At 44.6% G+C, this 19,085-nt stretch overlaps 1 non-coding gene across 1 annotated transcript; it reads right to left on the bottom strand.

Annotated features, from left to right (window-relative positions):
• Positions 1-17,192: 17,192 nt before the first annotated feature.
• Positions 17,193-17,274, bottom strand: trnal-uag (transfer RNA leucine (anticodon UAG)). Its single transcript has one exon. It is a non-coding gene; the product is annotated as a tRNA-Leu (tRNA).
• Between the last annotated feature and the right edge of the window lie 1,811 nt (positions 17,275-19,085).

The following is a 19,085-nucleotide window of genomic DNA, read 5'->3' as shown; positions in this document are numbered from 1 at the left end:
CTTTATTGCAGTATTAATATAATCCTACTTGTGACATTAATAAATAAACTTTAAACATGATATGGACACATCCAGAATGTGTTTGGCTGTAAAAATAAATACATCCATTATTGCTTATTCTCCAAAAGTGTCCACTGTTGAGTCATCAATTAATGATCACCATTGATAAGAAATAGATTTCTGGCTGTTCTTGTTGTTAAAATGGACAGTTCCATCGCAATGAATATCTAACACGGTATTGCCGCACTGACACGACCCCAGGGAATTCCAGTTCAGAAAGTTACTCTGGAGCTAGTACGTTTTTGAGATTGTCAATGAGTGCACTTCTCTTCAGTGTGTCAGTGGCTGTGTTAATCTGATTGTTTATCTTCCTCAGTGAGTGTCTGTGTGTCTATGTTTGAGTCGATCAGTTTGAGAATCGATCACTGTGTTTACTTGTCCCTGTGTCCATGCTTTTGTTGATTCTGTGCGGTACACGAGGCTTCTAGTGAACACGGAGTTGGAGTTATTCATGTATTTTCATAGTTAGCAACTCAGACTAATGTGTCAGAAATCTACAGAATAATTCTGGATTTATAACGAGGGACGTTAGAATTGATGTCAGTGCCTGAGCATATATCTATATGGTTATATATCCTTACACATGTTGGTCTTTGCACGTGGCCGTGTGTGTATCTGCTTTCCCCGTGTCTGCGTGGGTTTCCTTGGGTGCTCCGGTTTCCTCCCACGGTCCAAAGATGTGCAGGTTAGTTTGATTGGCTATGCTAAATTGACCCTAGTGTCAGGGGGATTGGCAGAGTAAATGTATGAGGTTACGGGAATAGGGCCTGGGAGGCTTGCGATCGGTACATATCGGTGGGCCGAATGGCATTTTTCTGTACTGTACAAATTCTATGATTCTATGATTCCTGGATATGCGTCAGTCTTTGCAGGTGGCCGTGTGTGTATCTGTTTCCAATGTGCGGCATTGCCGTCCACGGGAGAGCGCTCTCTGATCACTTATGAAAAATCACGATTCCCTTCTCGAGGAAGCGAATGTTTGAAAATGTAAAAATGGAAGGAGAGACCTCATAACAGTCCACTGACTGTTTCAACTTCTCCATTTCCAGGTGTTATGCAGACATTGGTCACTATCTCTGTTTCTGGTGTTCAGACTGGAACTATGGGGCTGCTGTCTGTCTCTGGTTATTGTCCTGATTACAGTAAGAGTTTTAACAACACCAGGTTAAAGTCCAGCAGGTTTATTTGGTAGCAAATACCATTAGCTTTCGGAGTGCTGCTCCTTCGTCAGATGGAGTGGAAATGTGCTCTCAAACAGGGCACAGAGATACAAAATCATGTTACAGAATACTGATTAGAATGCGAATCCCTACAGCCAACCAGATCTTAAAGATACAGACAATGTGGGTGGAGGAAGCATTAAACACAGGTTAAAGAGATGTGTATTGTCTCCAGACAGGACAGCCTGCAAGTCCAGGAGGTAAGCTGTGGGGGTTACTGATAATGTGACATAAATCCAACATCCCGGTTTAGGCCGTCCTCATGTGTGCGGAACTTGGCTATCAGTTTCTGCTCAGTGACTCTGCGCTGTTGTGTGTCGTGAAGGCCGCCTTGGAGAACGCTTACCTGAAGATCAGAGGCTGAATGCCCGTTACTGCTGAAGTGCTCCCCCACAGGAAGAGAACAGACTTGCCTGTTGATTGTCGAGCGGTGTTCATTCACCCGTTGTCGGAGCGTCTGCATGGTTTCCCCAATGTACCATGCCTCGGGACATCCTTTCCTGCAGCGTATCAGGTAGACAACATTGGCCGAGTTGCAAGAGTAGGTACCGTGTACCTGGTGGATGGTGTTCTCACGTGAGATGATGGCATCCGTGTCGATGATCCGGCACGTCTTGCAGAGGTTGCTGTGGCAGGGTGTGTGGTGTCGTGGTCACTGTTCTCCTGAAGGCTGGGTAGTTTGCTGTGGACAATGGTCTGTTTGAGGTTGCGCGGTTGTTTGAAGGCAAGAAGTGGGGGTGTGCGGATGGCCTTGCCGAGATGTTCGTCTTCATCAATGACATGTTGAAGGCTCTGGAGGAGATGCCGTAGCTTCTTCGCTCCGGGGAAGTACTGGACGACGAAGGGTACTCTGTCCACCATGTCCTGTGTTTGTCTTCTGAGGAGGTTGGTGCGGTTTTTTGCTGTGCCGGGTCGGAACTGTTGATCGATGAGTCGAGCGCCATATGCTGTTCTTATGAGGCAATTTTACAACTCATCCGCTTCATCCTGGACCACAATGTCTTCACCTTCAACAACCAGTTCTTCATCCAGACACACGGAACAGCCATGGGGACCAAGTCTGCCTGTCTGCAATGTTCAACTACGCTGTGTTGCTGCAGGTTCCGATGGTGAGACTGAGAGCCCATGTCACTGAATTCAGGAAGATAACCGTTACTTTCAATCTGATTGTACGACTTATCCCGAACATCAAAATTCAAAATCCTTCTTCTGCCAAATATCTAAGGGAGCAATGATTTCTACCCATTCGTTAATGCATCATCTTCATCTTTCTTCGAATCATCTCAATCAATTGTACTCAGTAATAAAAGCAAATTACTGCGGATGAGAAAAGAGAAAATGCTGCAAAATCTCCCAATGTCTGACAGCTCCTGTCAGGAGTGAAAAGGGCGGACGTTTCGAGTCCAGATGACACTTTATCAAAGCTTATTGTACAATTGTACACAGTATTTGTTTCAATATTTAATATCAATGCGTTATTTAACACATATGTCTTCATTATGAATTGAATATCTCTGAAATTGAACATCACTGAATTGCAAACAAAACTGCCCAACAGAACGAATCGAATCACCGGGTAATACAGATCGCAAATTTGAGATTGACTTTCGTCAGCTTTTAAACAAAGTCAACTGCATTTAAATGGAGAAAAATCAAGAATGATCTGTTCGTGACACTTGAGCCTTTTTAATTATGGGCCTGAAACATTTAGGCGCATAACTTCCGGACCTTTACCGGAAAGTCCAGTAGATCCGCACTGAGCCATGATTCCCTCATCTGTCTGAGTGGCTTTTCCTGTTTCTCAGTGATGAAAAAAGATTTAAAAATAGATCTTGTGTAAAATGTGCGGCATTTCCTCTAGTCCACTTGCAGTATGACTTGTATCTGTCTTTTTGAGCACACACTACTGTCAGACATTTCAGATGGCGATTAACCATATTAGTCTGCACCTATAAGCCCATTAAATTCTGTTGTAGACTGAACGAGATGCGAATAAGTGTTCGGTGTCAAAATCGAACTTTCCTGTCAGTGCGTCAAAAAAAGCGTTTCTTATTTCACAGAAAGCATTTGAGGGTGACGTCAGAGCAATGATAACATGCCATTAACATCGAGACTCGGATAATGATGAGGAACAAACTAAAATCAATCAATTTTCCCTTACGCATCACAAGGAAGCTTAATGAATGTTTCTGCCTGGTTTCGAACCGGGGACCGTTCGCGTGTTCGGCCAATGTGATAACCACTACACTACAGAAACAGCTGGAATCGCACTGGAGCAAATCTGCCTGTCTGCAATGTTCCACTACGCTGTGATGCTGCAGGTTCCGATGGTGAGTCTGAGAGCCCATGTCACTGAATTCAGGACGAAAACCGTTACTTTCAATCTGATTCTGCGACTTATCCCGAACATCAAAATTCAAAATCGTTCTTCTGGCAAATATCTAAGGGAGCAATGATTTCTGCCCATTCGTAAATGCATCATTTTCATCTTTCTTCGAATCATCTCAATCAATTGCACTCAGTAATAAAAGCAAATTACTGCGGATGAGAAAAGAGAAAATGCTGCAAAATCTCACAATGTCTGGCAGCACGTGTAAGGAGTGAAAAGGGCGGACGTTTCGAATCCAGATGAAACTTTATCAAAGCTCATTGTACAATTGTACTCAGCATATATTTCAATATTTAATATCGATGCATTATTTAACACATATGTCTTGATTTTGAACTGAATATCTCTGAAATTGAACATCACTGAATTGCAAACATAACTGACCAACAGAACGAATCGAATCATCGGGTAATACAGATCGCAAATTTGAGATTGACTATGGTCAGCTTTTAAACAAAGTCAACTGCATTTAAATGGAGGAGAATCAGGAATTATCTGTTCGTGACACTTGAGCCTTTTTAATTATGCGGTTGAAACATTCAGGCTCATAAATTCCGGCCCTTTACCGGAAAGTCCAGTAGATCCGCGCTGAGTCTCGATTCCCTCATCTGTCTGAGTGGCTTTTCCTGTTTCTCAGTGATGAAAAACGATTTTAAAAAAGATTCTTCTGTGAAATGTGCGCCACTTCCTCTAGTTCACTTACAGTATCACTTGTATCTGTCTTTTAGAGCACACACTCCGATCAGATATTTCAGATGGTGATTAACCATATTAGTCTGCACCGTTAAACCCATTAAATTATGTTGCAGACTGAACGAGATGCGAATAAGTGTTCGGTGTCAAAATCGAACTTTCCTGTAAAAAAAAAAGCGTTTCTTATTTCACAGAAAGCATTTGAGGGTGACGTCAGAACAATGATAACATGCCATTAACATCGAGGCTCTGATCATGATGAGCAACAAACTGCAATCAAACAATTTTCCCTTACATGTCTTGAGGGAGCTTAAAGAAGGTTCTGCCTGGTTTCAAACCAGGGACCTTTCGCGTGTTAGGCGAACGTGATAACCACTGCACTACAGAGACAGCTTGAGCCACAACGCAGCAAATCTGCCTGTCTGCAATGTTCAACTACGCTGTGTTGCTGCAGGTTCCGATGGTGAGACTGAGAGAACCATGTCACTGAATTCAGGAAGATAACCGTCACTTTCAATCTGATTGTACGACTTATCCCGTACATCAAAATTTAAAATCGTTCGTCTGGCAAATATGTAAGGGAGCAATGATTTCTGCCCATTCGTTAATGCATCATTTTCATCTTTCTTCGAATAATCTCAGTCAATTGTACTCAGTAATAAAATCAAATTACTGCGGATGAGAAAACAGACAATGCTGCAAAATCTCACAATGTCTGACAGCACCTGTAAGGAGTGAAAAGGGCGGACGTTTCGAGTCCAGATGAAACTTTTTCAAAGGTCATTGTACAATTGTTTCACTTTTTAGTTTCAATGCATTATTTAACACTTATGTCTTCATAAAGTTGGGATCTGATGTTGCAGTTGTATAGAACGTTGATTCGGCCGCATTTGGAATACTGCGCCCAGTTCTGGTCGCCACACTACCAGTAGGGCGTGGACGCTGTAGAGAGAGTGCAGAGGAGGTTTACCAGGATGTTGCTTGGTTTGGAAGGGCTTAGTTATGAGGAGAGATTGGGTAAACTGGGGTTGTTCTCACTGGAAAGACGGAGGATGAGGGGGTGACCTAATAGAGCTCATAGAATCATAGAAACCCTATAGTGCAGAAGGAGGCCATTCGGCCCATCCAGTCTGCACCGACCACAATCCCACCCAGGCCGTATCCCCACATAGTTTTACCCACTAATCCCTCTAACCTACGCATCCCAGGACTCTAAGGGACATTTTTTTTAACCTGGCCAATCAACCTAACCCACACATCTTTGGACTGTGGGAGGAAACCGGAGCACCCGGAGGAAACCCACGCAGACATGAGGAGAATGTGCAAACTCCACACAGACAGTGACCCGAGCCGGGAATCGAACCCGGGACCCTAGAGCTGTGAAGCAGCAGTGCTAACCACTTTGCTACCGTGCCGCCCCTGTGTATAACATTATGAAAGGCATAGATACGGTGAACGGTGGGACGCTTTTTCCCAGGTCGGTGGTGACGTTCACGAGGGGTCATAGGTTCAAGGTGAGGGGGGTGGGGCGGGTGGAGTTTTAACACGGATATCTGAAGGGCGCATTTTACACAGAGGGTGGTGGGGGCCTGGAATGCCCTGCCGGGCAAGGTGGTGGAGGCGGACACACTGGGAACGTTTAAGACTTATCGAGATAGCCACATGAACGGAGTGGGAATGGAGGGATACAAAAGAATGGTCTAGTTTGCACCAGGGAGCGGCGCGGGCATGGAGCTCCGAAGGGCCTGTTCCTGTGCTGTATTGTTCTTTGTTCTTTATTATGAATTGAATATCTCAGAAATTGAACATTACTGAATTGCAAACATAACTGCCCAACAGAACGAAGCGAATCACAGGGTAATACAGATCGTAATTTTTAGGTTGAATATCGTCAGCTTTTAAACAAAGTCAACTCCATTTAAATGGAGAAAAATCAAGAATGATCTGTTCGTGACAGTTGACCCTTTTTTATTATGGGCGTGAAACATTCAGGCGCATAACTTCCAGACCTTTACCGGAATGTCCAGTCGATCCGCACAGAGTCTCGATTCCCTCATCTGTCTGAGTGGCTTTTCCTGTTTCTCAGTGATGAAAAACGGTTTAAAAATAGATATTCTGTGAAATGTGCGCCATTTCCTCTAGTTCACTTGCAGTATCACTTGTATCTGTCTTTTTGAGCACACACTACTGTTAGATATTTCAGATGGTGATTAACCATATTAGTCTGCATCTATCAACTCATTTAATTTTTTTGTAGACTGAACGAGATGCGAATATGTGCTCGGTGTCAAAATCGAACATTCCTCTCAGTGCGCCAAAATAAATGTGCTTCTTATTTCACAGAAAGCATTTGCGGGTGATGTCAGGGCAATGATAACATGCCTTTCACATCGAAATTCGGATAATGTTGAGCAACAAACTGTAATCAAGCTATTTATCTTTACCCGACATGAGAAAGCTTAATGAACATTTCTGTTCGGTTTCGGGCCGGGGGCTTTGCGCGTGTTCGGCGAACGCGATAACCACTCCACTACAGAAACAGCTCGAAACACGCTGGAGCAAATCTGCCTGTCTGCAATGTTCAACTACGCTGTGATGCTGCAGGTTCCGATGGTGAGACTGAGAGCCCATGTCACTGAATTCAGGAAGATAACCGTTACTTTCAATCTGATTGTACGACTTATCCCGTACATCAAAACTTAAAAGCGTTCGTCTCGCAAATATCTAAGGGAGGAATAATTTCTCCCCATTCATTATTTCATCATTCGCATCTTCCTTTTGAATAATCTCAATCAATTGTACTCAGTAAAGAAGCAAATTACTGCGGATGCTGGAATCGGAAACGAAAAGCGAAACTTCTGGTAAGTCTCACAAGGATTGGCAGTATCTATAAGGAGTGAAAAGAGCTGACGTTTCGAGTCCAGATGACATTTTGTCAAAGCTCATTGTGCAATTGTACTCAGTATTTGTTTCAGTGTTTAGTATCAATGCATTATTTCACGCATTTCCTCATTGATCCACTGGAGCAAGCTGAGAGGGGTGATTGAAGGCAGCAGTGTTGGTAAGAGATTAATTGGATTAATTGAATTGTTTATTTATTTAATTAGTCAGCTAGTGTGTGTATTTTTTTGGCCTTTACTTTAACAGCAGTTTTTCAAGTTTAAAGTGAAAACTAGAAATGGGCAGCAAAGGAGTCTGGGAAGGGTTTTTTAAGCGCGTGAAGTATAAAAGGTAGGCTGCAGTATACAGCGGGCAGCGTCGGGAGCGGGCAGTGGAGTGTGTGGGAAGCAGAGTGTGAGCTATAAGACTTTGGCTCACAGGGCTTAGGCAGAAAGGGCGAGCAGGGGTGAGTTGAACTCATCTTTGCACTTTCTACCTGGTACTGGCAAGGTATCTAGAGGGGATGGGTGTGCAGGCAGTGCAATGTTCCTCTTGCACTATGTTTGAGGTGAGGGACGACGACAGTGTCCCTACTGATTACACCTGTGGGAAGTGCACCCATCTGCAGCTCCTCCAAAACCGTGTTAGGGAACTGGAGCTGGAGTTGGATGAACTTAGGATCATCAGGGACGCAGAGATGGCCATAGACACAAGCTTTAGGAATACAGTTACTCCGAGGATTGAAAACAGATGGGTGACGGTGAGAGGGGCTGGGAGGAAGCAGTCCGTGCAGGGATCCCCGGTGGTCGTTCCCCTTAGCAACAAGTATTCCGCTTTGTATACGGTTGAGGGGGATGACATACCAGTGGGGAGCCGCAGTGAGAGGATCTCCAGCACTGTGTCCGTCTCTGTGGCTCGGGAGGGAAAGGGGGAGAGCGGGAGGGCGATAGTTATTGGGGACTCGTTAGTTAGAGGGATAGATAGGAGGTTCTGTGACAGCAAAAGAGACTCACGGATGGTATGTTGCCTACCGGATGCCAAGGTCCGTGATGTCTCAGACCGTGTTTTCCAGATTCTGAAGGGGGAGGGGAAACAGTCACAAGTCGTGGTGCACATTGGTACCAATGACATAGGTAAGAGAAGGGACGGGGATTTAAAGCAGGAATTTCTGGAGCTGGGCTGGAAGCTGAGAGCCAAGACGAAACATGTGGTCATCTCTGGTACGTTGCCGGTACCACGAGATAGCGAGTTGAGGAACAGGGAGAGAGTGCAGTTAAATATGTGGTTGCAGGGATGGTGTAGGAGGGAGGGTTTCAGATACGTGGATAATTGGAACACGTTCTGGGGAAGGTGGGACCTGTACAAACAGGACGGGGTGCACCTGAACCAGAGGGGCACCAATATCCTCGGAGGGAAATTTGTTACGGCTCTTCAGGGGGTTTAAACTAATTTGTCAGGGGAGTGGGAAAGGGAGTTGTAGTCCAGAAGTCAGTGAGGGTGGTGAGGTATTGGGGAAGGTATCAGGGTCAAGGGTGGGTACTGGTAGACAGGAAGGTGGGTTGAAGTGTGTCTACTTCAATGCAAGGAGCATCCGGAACAAGGTAGATGAACTTGGGGCGTGGATTGGTACTTGGGACTACGATGTTGTGGCCATTACGGAGACGTGGGTAGAACAAGGACAGGAATGGTTGTTGGACGTTCCGGGGTATAGATGTTTCACTAAGTGTAGGGAAGCTGGTAAAAGAGGTGGAGGAGTGGCATTGTTAATCAAGGATAGTTTAACGGCTGCGGAAAGGCACTTCGTGGGGGATCTGCACACTGAGGTAATATGGGCTGAAGTGAGAAATAGGAAAGGAGCGGTCACGTTGCTAGGAGTTTACTATAGGCCCCCAAATAGTAATAGAGATGTGGAGGAAGAAATTGCTAAGCAGATTATGGATATGTGTGGGGGTCACAGGGTAGTTGTCATGGGGGACTTTAACTTTCCAAATATTGATTGGAACCTTTGTAGGTCAAATAGTTTGGATGGGGCAGTTTTTGTGCAGTGTGTGCGGGAGGGTTTCCTGACACAATATGTGGATGGGCCGACTAGAGGTGAGGCCACATTGGATTTGGTACTGGGAAATGAACCGGGCCAAGTGTTAGATTTGGTTGTGGGAGAGCAATTTGGAGATAGTGACCACAATTCGGTGTCTTTTGTTATTGCAATGGAGAGGGATAGGGCCGTACGGCAGGGCAAGGTTTACAATTGGGGGAGGGGTAATTATGATGCGATTAGGCAAGAATTAGGGGGCATAAGTTGGGAACAGAAACTGTCAGAGAAAGGAACTAATGAAAAGTGGAACTTTTTCAAGGAACAAATACTGGATGTCCTTGATAGGTATGTTCCTGTCAGGCAGGGAGGAAATGGCCGAGTGAGGGAACCATGGTTCACAAAAGAGGTGGAATGTCTTGTGAAAAGGAAGAGGGAAGCTTATGTAGGGATGAGGAAACAAGGTTCAGATGGCTCGATTGAGGGTTACAAGTTAGCAAGGAATGAGCTGAAAAAGGGGCTTAGGAGAGCTAGGAGGGGACATGAGAAGTCCTTGGCGGGTCGGATCAAGGAAAACCCCAAGGCTTTTTACTCTTATGTGAGGAATAAAAGAATGACCAGGGTGAGGTTCGGGCCGGTCAAGGACAGTAGTGGGAACTTGTGTATGGAGTCAGTAGAGATAGGCGAGGTGATGAATGAATACTTTTCTTCAGTGTTCACCAAGGAGAGGGGCCATGTTTTTGAGGAAGAGAAGGTGTTACAGGCTAATAGGCTGGAGGAAATAGATGTTCGGAGGGAGGATGTCTTGGCAGTTTTGAATAAACTGAAGGTCGATAAGTCCCCTGGGCCTGATGAAATGTATCCTAGGATTCTGTGGGAGGCAAGGGATGAGATTGCAGAGCCTTTGGCGTTGATCTTTGGGTCCTCGCTGTCCACGGGGATGGTGCCAGAGGACTGGAGAATGGCGAATGTTGTTCCTCTGTTTAAGAAAGGGAATAGAAATGACCCTGGTAATTATAGACCGGTTAGTCTTACTTCGGTGGTTGGTAAATTGATGGAAAGGGTCCTTAGGGATGGGATTTACGACCATTTAGAAAGATGCGGATTAATCCGAGATAGTCAGCACGGATTCGTGAAGGGCAAGTCGTGCCTCACAAATTTGATAGAATTTTTTGAGGAGGTAACTAAGTGTGTTGATGAAGGTAGGGCAGTTGATGTCATATACATGGATTTTAGTAAGGCGTTTGATAAGGTCCCCCATGGTCGGCTTATGATGAAAGTGAGGAGGTGTGGGATAGAGGGAAAGTTGGCCGATTGGATAGGTAACTGGCTGTCTGACCGAAGACAGAGGGTGGTGGTCGATGGAAAATTTTCGGATTGGAGGCAGGTTGCTAGCGGTGTGCCGCAGGGATCAGTGCTTGGTCCTCTGCTCTTTGTGATTTTTATTAATGACTTAGAGGAGGGGGCTGAAGGGTGGATCAGTAAATTTGCTGATGACACCAAGATTGGTGGAGTAGTGGATGAGGTGGAGGGCTGTTGTAGGTTGCAAAGAGACATAGATAGGATGCAAAGCTGGGCTGAAAAATGGCAAATGGAGTTTAACCCTGATAAATGTGAGGTGATTCATTTTCGTAGGACAAATTTAAATGTGGATTACAGGGTCAAAGGTAGGGTTCTGAAGACTGTGGAGGAACAGAGAGATCTTGGGGTCCATATCCACAGATCTCTAAAGGTTGCCAGTCAAGTGGATAGAGCTGTGAAGAAGGCCTATAGTGTGTTAGCTTTTATTAACAGGGGGTTGGAGTTTAAGAGCCGTGGGGTTATGCTGCAACTGTACAGGACCTTGGTGAGACCACATTTGGAATATTGTGTGCAGTTCTGGTCACCTCACTATAAGAAGGATGTGGAAGCGCTGGAAAGAGTGCAGAGGAGATTTACCAGGATGCTGCCTGGTTTGGAGGGTAGGTCTTATGAGGAAAGGTTGAGGGAGCTAGGGCTGTTCTCTCTGGAGCGGAGGAGGCTGAGGGGAGACTTAATAGAGGTTTATAAAATGATGAAGGGGATAGATGGAGTGAACGTTCAAAGACTATTTCCTCGGGTGGATGGAGCTATTACAAGGGGGCATAACTATAGGGTTCGTGGTGGGAGATACAGGACGGATATCAGAGGTAGGTTCTTTACGCAGAGAGTGGTTGGGGTGTGGAATGGACTGCCTGCAGTGATAGTGGAGTCAGACACTTTAGAAACATTTAAGCGGTTATTGGATAGGCACATGGAGCACACCAGGATGATAGGGAGTGGGATAGCTTGATCTTGGTTTCAGATAAAGCTCGGCACAACATCGTGGGCCGAAGGGCCTGTTCTGTGCTGTACTGTTCTATGTTCTATGTTCTATGTTCTACATATGTCTTCATTATGAATTGAATATCTCTGGAATTGAACATCACTGAATTGCAAACATAACTGACCAACAAAATGAATCGAGTCACCGGGTAATACAGATCACAATTTTAGGATTGAACATAGTCAGCTTTTTGAAAAAGTCAACTCGATGGAAATGGAAGAGATTTAAGAATTATCTGATAGTGACCCTGGAGCCCTTTTTATCATGGGCGTGAAACATTCAGGCGCATAAATTCCGGCCCTTGACAGGAAAGTCCAGTAGATCCCCCCCACCCTCCACCGCCCCCCCCCCACCCCCCCCCCCCCCCGAGTCTCGATTCCCTCATCTGTCTGTGTGGCGTTTCCTGTTTCTTCATGATGAAAAACGATTTTTAAAAGGATTCTCCTGTGAAATGTGCGCCATTTCCTCTCGTTCACTTACATTATCACTTGTATCTGTCTTTTTGAGCACACACTACTATCAGATATTTGAGATGTGATTAACCATATTAGTCTGCACCGATAAACCCATTAAATTCTGTTGTAGACTGAACGAGGTGCGAATATGTGCTCGGTGTCAAAATTGAACATTCCTCTCAGTGCGTCAAAAAGAATGTGCTTCTTGTTTCACAGAAAGCATTTGAGGGTGATGTCAGAGCAATGAGAACATGCCTTTCACATCGAGGTTCGGATGATGTTGAGCAACGAACTGAAATCAAGCAATTTTCCCTCACCCGACATGGGAAAGCTTCATGAATGATTCTGTCTCGATTGGAGCCGGGGACATTTCGCGTGTTCGGCGAACGTGATAACCACTACACTACAGAAACAGCTCGAAGTATGCTAGAGCAAATCTGTCTATCTGCAATGTTCAACTACGCTGTGTTGCTGCAGGTTCCGATGGTTAGACTGAGAGCCCATGTCACTGAATTCAGGAAGATCATCGTTGCTTTCAATCTGATTTTACGACTGATCCAGAACATCAAAATTTAAAATCGTTCGTCTCGCAAATATCTAAGGGAGCAATGATTTCTGCCCATTCATTAATGCATCATTTTCATCTTTCTTCGAATAATCTCAATCAATTGTACTCAGTAATAAAAGCAAATTACTGCGGATGAGAAAAGAGAAAATGCTGCAAAATCTCACAATGTTTGACAGCACCTGTAAGGAGTGAAAAGGGCGGACGTTTCGAATCCAGGAGACACTTTAGCAAAGCTCATTGTACAGTTGTACTCAGTGTTTGTTTCAGTATTTAGTATCAGTGCATTATTTAACACATATGTCTTCATTCTGAATTGAATATCTCTGAACTTGAATATCACTGAATTGCAAACATAACTGACCAACAGAAGGAAGCGACTCACTGGGTAAGGCAGATGGCAATTTTGACATTGATCATCGTCTGCTGTGAAACAAAATCAACTCCATTTCAATGGTAGAGATTGAAAAGGCATCTGTTAGTTGCATTTGAGCCTTTTTAAAATGGGCGTGAAACATTCAGGCACATAAATTTCGGCCATCTTTAGGAAAGTCCAATAGATCCGCACTGAGTCTCGATTTCCTCATCTGACTGAGTGCTGTTTCCTATTTCTTTCTTATGAAGAACGATTTCAAAAAAAAATGTTGTCGGAAATCTGCGCCATTTCCTCTCATTCGCTGACACAATCACTTGTGTCTCTCTTTTTGAGCACACACTGCAATTAGACATGATTCAGATGGTGATTAGCTATACTAGTCTGCACATATAAACCCATGAAAGTCATTTGTGGGCTGAAAGAGATGCTAATATGTGCACGCTGTCTAAATCGAAAATTTCCTGTCAGTGCGTCAAAACAATCAGCATTTCTTATTTTACTGAAAATATTTGAGGCCGAGCTCAGAGCAAAGATAATATGGCTGTAACATCCAGATTTGGATGGTGTTCAGCAACGATCTGAAATCACACAGATTTCCCTCACCCTGCATGGGAAAGCTGATGAATGTTCTGCCCGGTTCTGAAGCGGTGATCTTTCACGTGTTGGGCCAATGTGATAACCACAACACGACAGAAACAAGAGAATGCGCCGCACTGCCAATTGGCCTGACTACAATGGTGAACTACATTGTGTTGCTGCAGGTTCTCATGGTCACATTGAGGTTCCATGTCACTTCATAGAAGAACAAATCCGTTACTTTCAACCTGATATCTCAACTTATCTTGAACTTCAAAATTAAAAAGCGTTCGTCTGGCAAATGGCTCAGGCAGGAATGGTTTCTGTTCATTCATTAATACATCATTCTCATCTTCCGTCAAATAATTTCAAACAGTTATATCAAATATTTGTAGTTATTCAACATTTAATTTCAATACGTTTATTTAACACAGATGGCCTCATTCTGAATTGAATATCTCTGAAATATACAACATTGTCTTGCAAACATGGCTGACCAACAAAAGAAATAGAGTCACTGGGTAACGCACATGCCATGATGTTTATTTGAGATTGACCACATTCATCCCTTAAAGAAAATAAAATGTACTTGAATCCTCTTTATTCTGTGTGTGAAGTATTCTGGCGCCGAAATCTCGTCCATCTATCGGAAGTCCAGGAGGTCCGCACTGAATCTCGATTTCCACATTTGTCTGAGTGGCTTTAGTTATTTCTTTACTGTGAAGAGCAATTTTAAAAAGGTGCTTCTGTGAAATGTGCCCATTTCCTCCAGTTCAGTTACAATTTCAATTGTGTCTGTCTTTATGAGCACACAATACTATTCGATATATTTCAGATGGTGATTAACTACGTCAGCCTGCACATCTAAACCCATTAAATTAATGTGTGGACTGCACGAGTTGCGAATATGTGTACAAACAATTGAGTTATTTATTCCCTGCGTCCTCAAAGACAGCATTTCTGACTTTCCTAAATGCTTTTGAGGCCGAGATCAAAGCCAATATAACATGACCGTGACATCGGATTCGCATGAGGCTGAGCTATGAACTTACATCATGCAGACTTCGCTCATGCTTAATGACAACGATTCAACAGTGTTTCTGCCTGGTTTCGAACCGGGGACTTTTTGCGTGTGAGGCGAATGAGATAACAACTACACTTCAGGAACAACTGACAATGCCCACGTGCAGTTTCTTTTTGAGCACACACTCCCATTAGACATGTTTCAGATGTTGATTAACTATGTTAGTCTGCACCTATTAACCTATTAAATCCTGTTGTATACTGAACGAAATGCTAATGTGCGCATGTTGTCAAAATAGAAACATGTCTTTCCTGTCAGTGCGCCAAAATATTCAGCATTTATTTTACAGGAAGAATTTGAGGCCGACGTCAAGCAAAGATAATATGAATCGAAATTCGGATAATGTTCAGCAACAAACTGAAATCATTCAGATTTCTCTCACCCGACATGAAAAATCTTAATATATTCTTCTGCCGGCTTCGGACCGGGATCCTTTACAAACACTACACTACAGAAACAAATGACAGCATATCGCCCCCATTCGGCCTGCCGACAATGCTCAACTCCACTGTGTTGCTGCAGGTTCACATGGTTAGATTGAGAACCCATGCCACTTAATACAAGAACACATTCGTTACTTTCAACCTGACGTATCAAAGAACAAAGAACAAAGAACAATACAGCACAGGAACAGGCCCTTCGGCCCTCCAAGCCCGCGCCGCTCCCCGGTCCAGGATTGAATCCTGAATCCAGGATCCCCGCCCAATTTTCCAGCCTATCTACATACCAATATCCTATCCACCGAGCTGTCCCTCACAGCTACGATGCTTTGTTCATTACAACCTATTAACTCACCCCCACCCCCCTATTCCAGACCATGTGATCCCCAGGGAGAGGCGAAAACCCAGAGGGAAAAACCCCAGGGCCAATATGGGGAAAAAAAAAATCTGGGAAATTCCTCTCCGACCCCCTGAGGCGATCGAAACGAGTCCAGGAGATCACAATGGCCCTGATCGGAAAATGCTTCCCAACCCTAGTCATTTCCACTTGTACTTCCAACTTAAAAAAGCGTTCCTCCAGCAAATGTCTCAGGGAACTCAATGAATTAAAACTCAATTGTTTCAGTTCTGAGTTCAGAAGATGTTGAGTAATATCCGGCCCCAATGGTGAGAGGTTCATTCCTTTCCAGCAGGAGACACCCAATCAGCTCACAGCTCCTTTATCCTACATTTCAGCCAATCAGCTCCGAGTGTCTTCATTCTCCAATTCATGACGTCAGAGAGAGGAGCAGGAACCATTTGAATCTGTTCTCAAAACAATGAGCTGAACAGAAGAACATCAGAGAATAGGGAAGAGGTGTTGCAATGGACCATTTGCTCCTTCATTAGGGCCTGTTCCGCCATTAAGTAAAATCATTGTTGATCTCCCTCACAGTAAGAAGCCTCACAACACCAGGTTAAAGTCCAATCAGTTTACCTGGTAGCACGAGCTTGCGGAGTACTGCTCCTTCATCAGGTGAGTGGAGAGTTGGGTTTAGAAACAGGGCATGGAAAGACACAGACTCAATTGCAAAACAATGGTTGGAATGCGTGTCTTAACAGCGAATCAAGTCTTTACAGGTACAGACAATGCGAGTGGAGAGGGGGACAATGACAGGTTAAAGCGGTGTGAATTGGCTCAAGCCAGGCCAGTTGGTAGGATATTGCAAGCCCAGGCCAAATGGTGAGGGTGACAAGTCGTGTGACAACCCGGTTGAGGCCGTTCTCGTGTATGGAATTTGGTTATCAGTTTCTGCTCAGCGATTCTGCGTTGTCGTGCGTCTTGGAGGCCGCCTTGAAGAACGCTTACCCGAAGATCGGTGGTTGAATGCCCTTGACTGCTTAAGCGTTCCCCGACAGGAAGGGAATACTTTTACCGGGTGATTGACGAGCGGTGTCCATTCTTCTGTTGTCGTAGCGTCTGCATAGTCTCGGCGATGTACCATGCTTCGGGATATCCTTTCCTGCAGCGTATGAGGTAGACAACGTTGGCCGAGTTGTATGTGTATGTATCGTCTCGCTGGTGGATTCTGCTCTCACGTGTGATGGTGGCATCCGGGTCGATGATCCAACACATCTTGCAGAGGTTGCCGTGGCAGGGTTGTGTGGTGTCGTGGTCGCTGTTCTCTTGAAGGCCGGGGAGTTTTCTGCGAACAATGGTCTGTTTGAGGTTGCTCTGTTTTTTGATGGCAAGTAGTGGGGGCGTGGAGATGGCCTTCGCGTGATATTCGTCTTCATCGATTGTACGCTGAAGGCTCCGAAGAAGATGTCATAGTTTCTCCACTCCTAAGATGTCTTGGCTTCTGCACTCTGGGGACGTACTGGAGGAGGAAGGGCACTCTGAGGGCCGTGTCCCGTACTTGTCTTCTGAGGAGGTCGGTGCGCTTTTTTGCTGTGGCGTGTCGGAACTGTCCATCCATGAGTCAAGCGCAATATCCTGTTCTTACAAGGCCGTCTGTCAAAAACGACACCGCTCAGACTCCTGCGTTCAACCTGAGCTGTTGGACTTCAGCTCCAAGGACAAAAACTTCCGTCAACTCTGGCAGCGGTGGGATTCGAACCCACGCCTCGAGAGAGACTGAAGCCTAAATCCAGCGCCTTAGACCGCTCGGCCACGCTACCACGCGGCAACACTTGATAATCATGTAATTTCATTGCATTAATACTGAAATATATCAAAATCCGTGGAGTTGGGATGGGCCCTGACTAAATCGTAACCGAATCAGATGATCCTGAAATGTGTAGCAAACAAAACTCATCTCCAGTCAGAAACACAATGAGCTGCAGTGAAGGGCCGGCTCCATTTAAACTGTCCTTAACCTCGTTTAGCTCCCAGAAAGGACAATATGGCTTCCTGTTGAATTTGCTCAGGGTCTTCACTTGAGAAAGGACAGGACACAAGGTGAGACTGAGATTTGTGCCTTCTGCCGGGAAATAACTGATATTTGTTCTGACGCATTGGAGGAGAGCAATAAATCTTCATTTCCTGACCTGCAATCAAAACAGCAGTGAAAGTTTCAAACTCTAACCGCCAGACCAACAGATTACAGCGTGTTTTACAATTTGCTCTGCTCACGATCTTTTGTTATTTTAGTTTCCACGCCAGACCACTTGCACCACAAGCTTCTCCTGCAAAATGGCACCTTCTGTTTCAACACCAGAGAAGTGTTCAGCCAATTACAGGAATAATTCCAAGACAGTTATCGCGTCCGCCTCCCACGGCATGAAACTGGGCAGAATTTGTTTTACAAATCACATTCATTGCAGACTGAGGGAAAAGTTCTATTATTCATATATTTGCAAATTTTAATTAGTCTGATGGGTTTCCCCTACATTTTCTAGTTTTAAAGTCAGGGGTCACTCCTGAAAAAGGGCAGAAGGCGAGGTTCGGCACAGAAAACTCGGGAGGGTGTATTATTTGACACAAGGAATGATAGACAAGGCAACATTGAGCTGGTGATGGCGGAACTCGGGTGTTCCAATGGTGCAAAGTCATCGTTTTCACGACCATGGACTCGATGGCAGGTGACAAATGTGGAAATAAGCAGAGTATTTTTTAAAAAATGAGAAACCTGTCTATTGTGTGACGGAAGAGAAGGAAGAGAATGGCTAAAATGACGATGATCCGCTGATTGGGAAAGTCACTGTCAGCTTCCCTGCTGGTCTAGTGGTTTGGATTCGGCACGTTCATCACTATGGACTGGATTCAATCCCCAGCCAGAGGGTAACTCGTTTGTATTGCTGTGTGAACTGACACCATGAAAAGGAATTCCGCATTGAATGAAACCAGATCTGGCAGCGTCTGTGGAGTGAGAAACAAAGTTAATCTTCCAGCTGGATCTTTCATCAAAGCTGGAAAAGTCGGAAATGTAACAGATGGAAAACAACAGCTTGGCTATGATTCCAAAATATTGTGAGGGGCTTGAGGGGCGAAATGTCCCATTCAAAATCTCAATTATATTCTAACCCGTTGCCGGTATTACTCCGAGCAATAGTTACCTTCGACTGTTAGTGGAGCCGCATGGTCTTAATTACTAAATTTACGCTTCAATATCTGAATTTCTGTGGGTTAAAATCCCACCACTGCCAAAAAGTGCAGCTCGTTTGTCTTTTCAGCAAATGGCATTTTGTAAGGAAGAAAAAGCAGGGATGAAAGGTGCAGCGTGACCTTCTGGAACAGAATGTTCACTTTTGTTGCTGTCACTATTCAATGATTCAATGGACACATTGACACCGGTTGCAGCGATGGCCAAGCGGCATTTGAAATTATTGTTTTCTCACAGAGATTTGAATGTCACCCAATGCGCTGCTCAGCATTCATTCCTTTCGATGACTGCAGAATTAATTATTCTTTCAATGGAATCAAAATCTTTCAAATATTCCCATCTGTTTTTCCTACTTCACTTCGTATTCCTTCATTTCTGTTCATCAGC

Source organism: Mustelus asterias, unplaced genomic scaffold (assembly GCF_964213995.1).
Source record: "Mustelus asterias unplaced genomic scaffold, sMusAst1.hap1.1 HAP1_SCAFFOLD_837, whole genome shotgun sequence".
NCBI classification, from domain to species: domain Eukaryota; kingdom Metazoa; phylum Chordata; class Chondrichthyes; order Carcharhiniformes; family Triakidae; genus Mustelus; species Mustelus asterias.
Note: the sequence above shows the minus strand (reverse complement) of the source record. Positions and strands in the feature narration are given on the sequence as shown.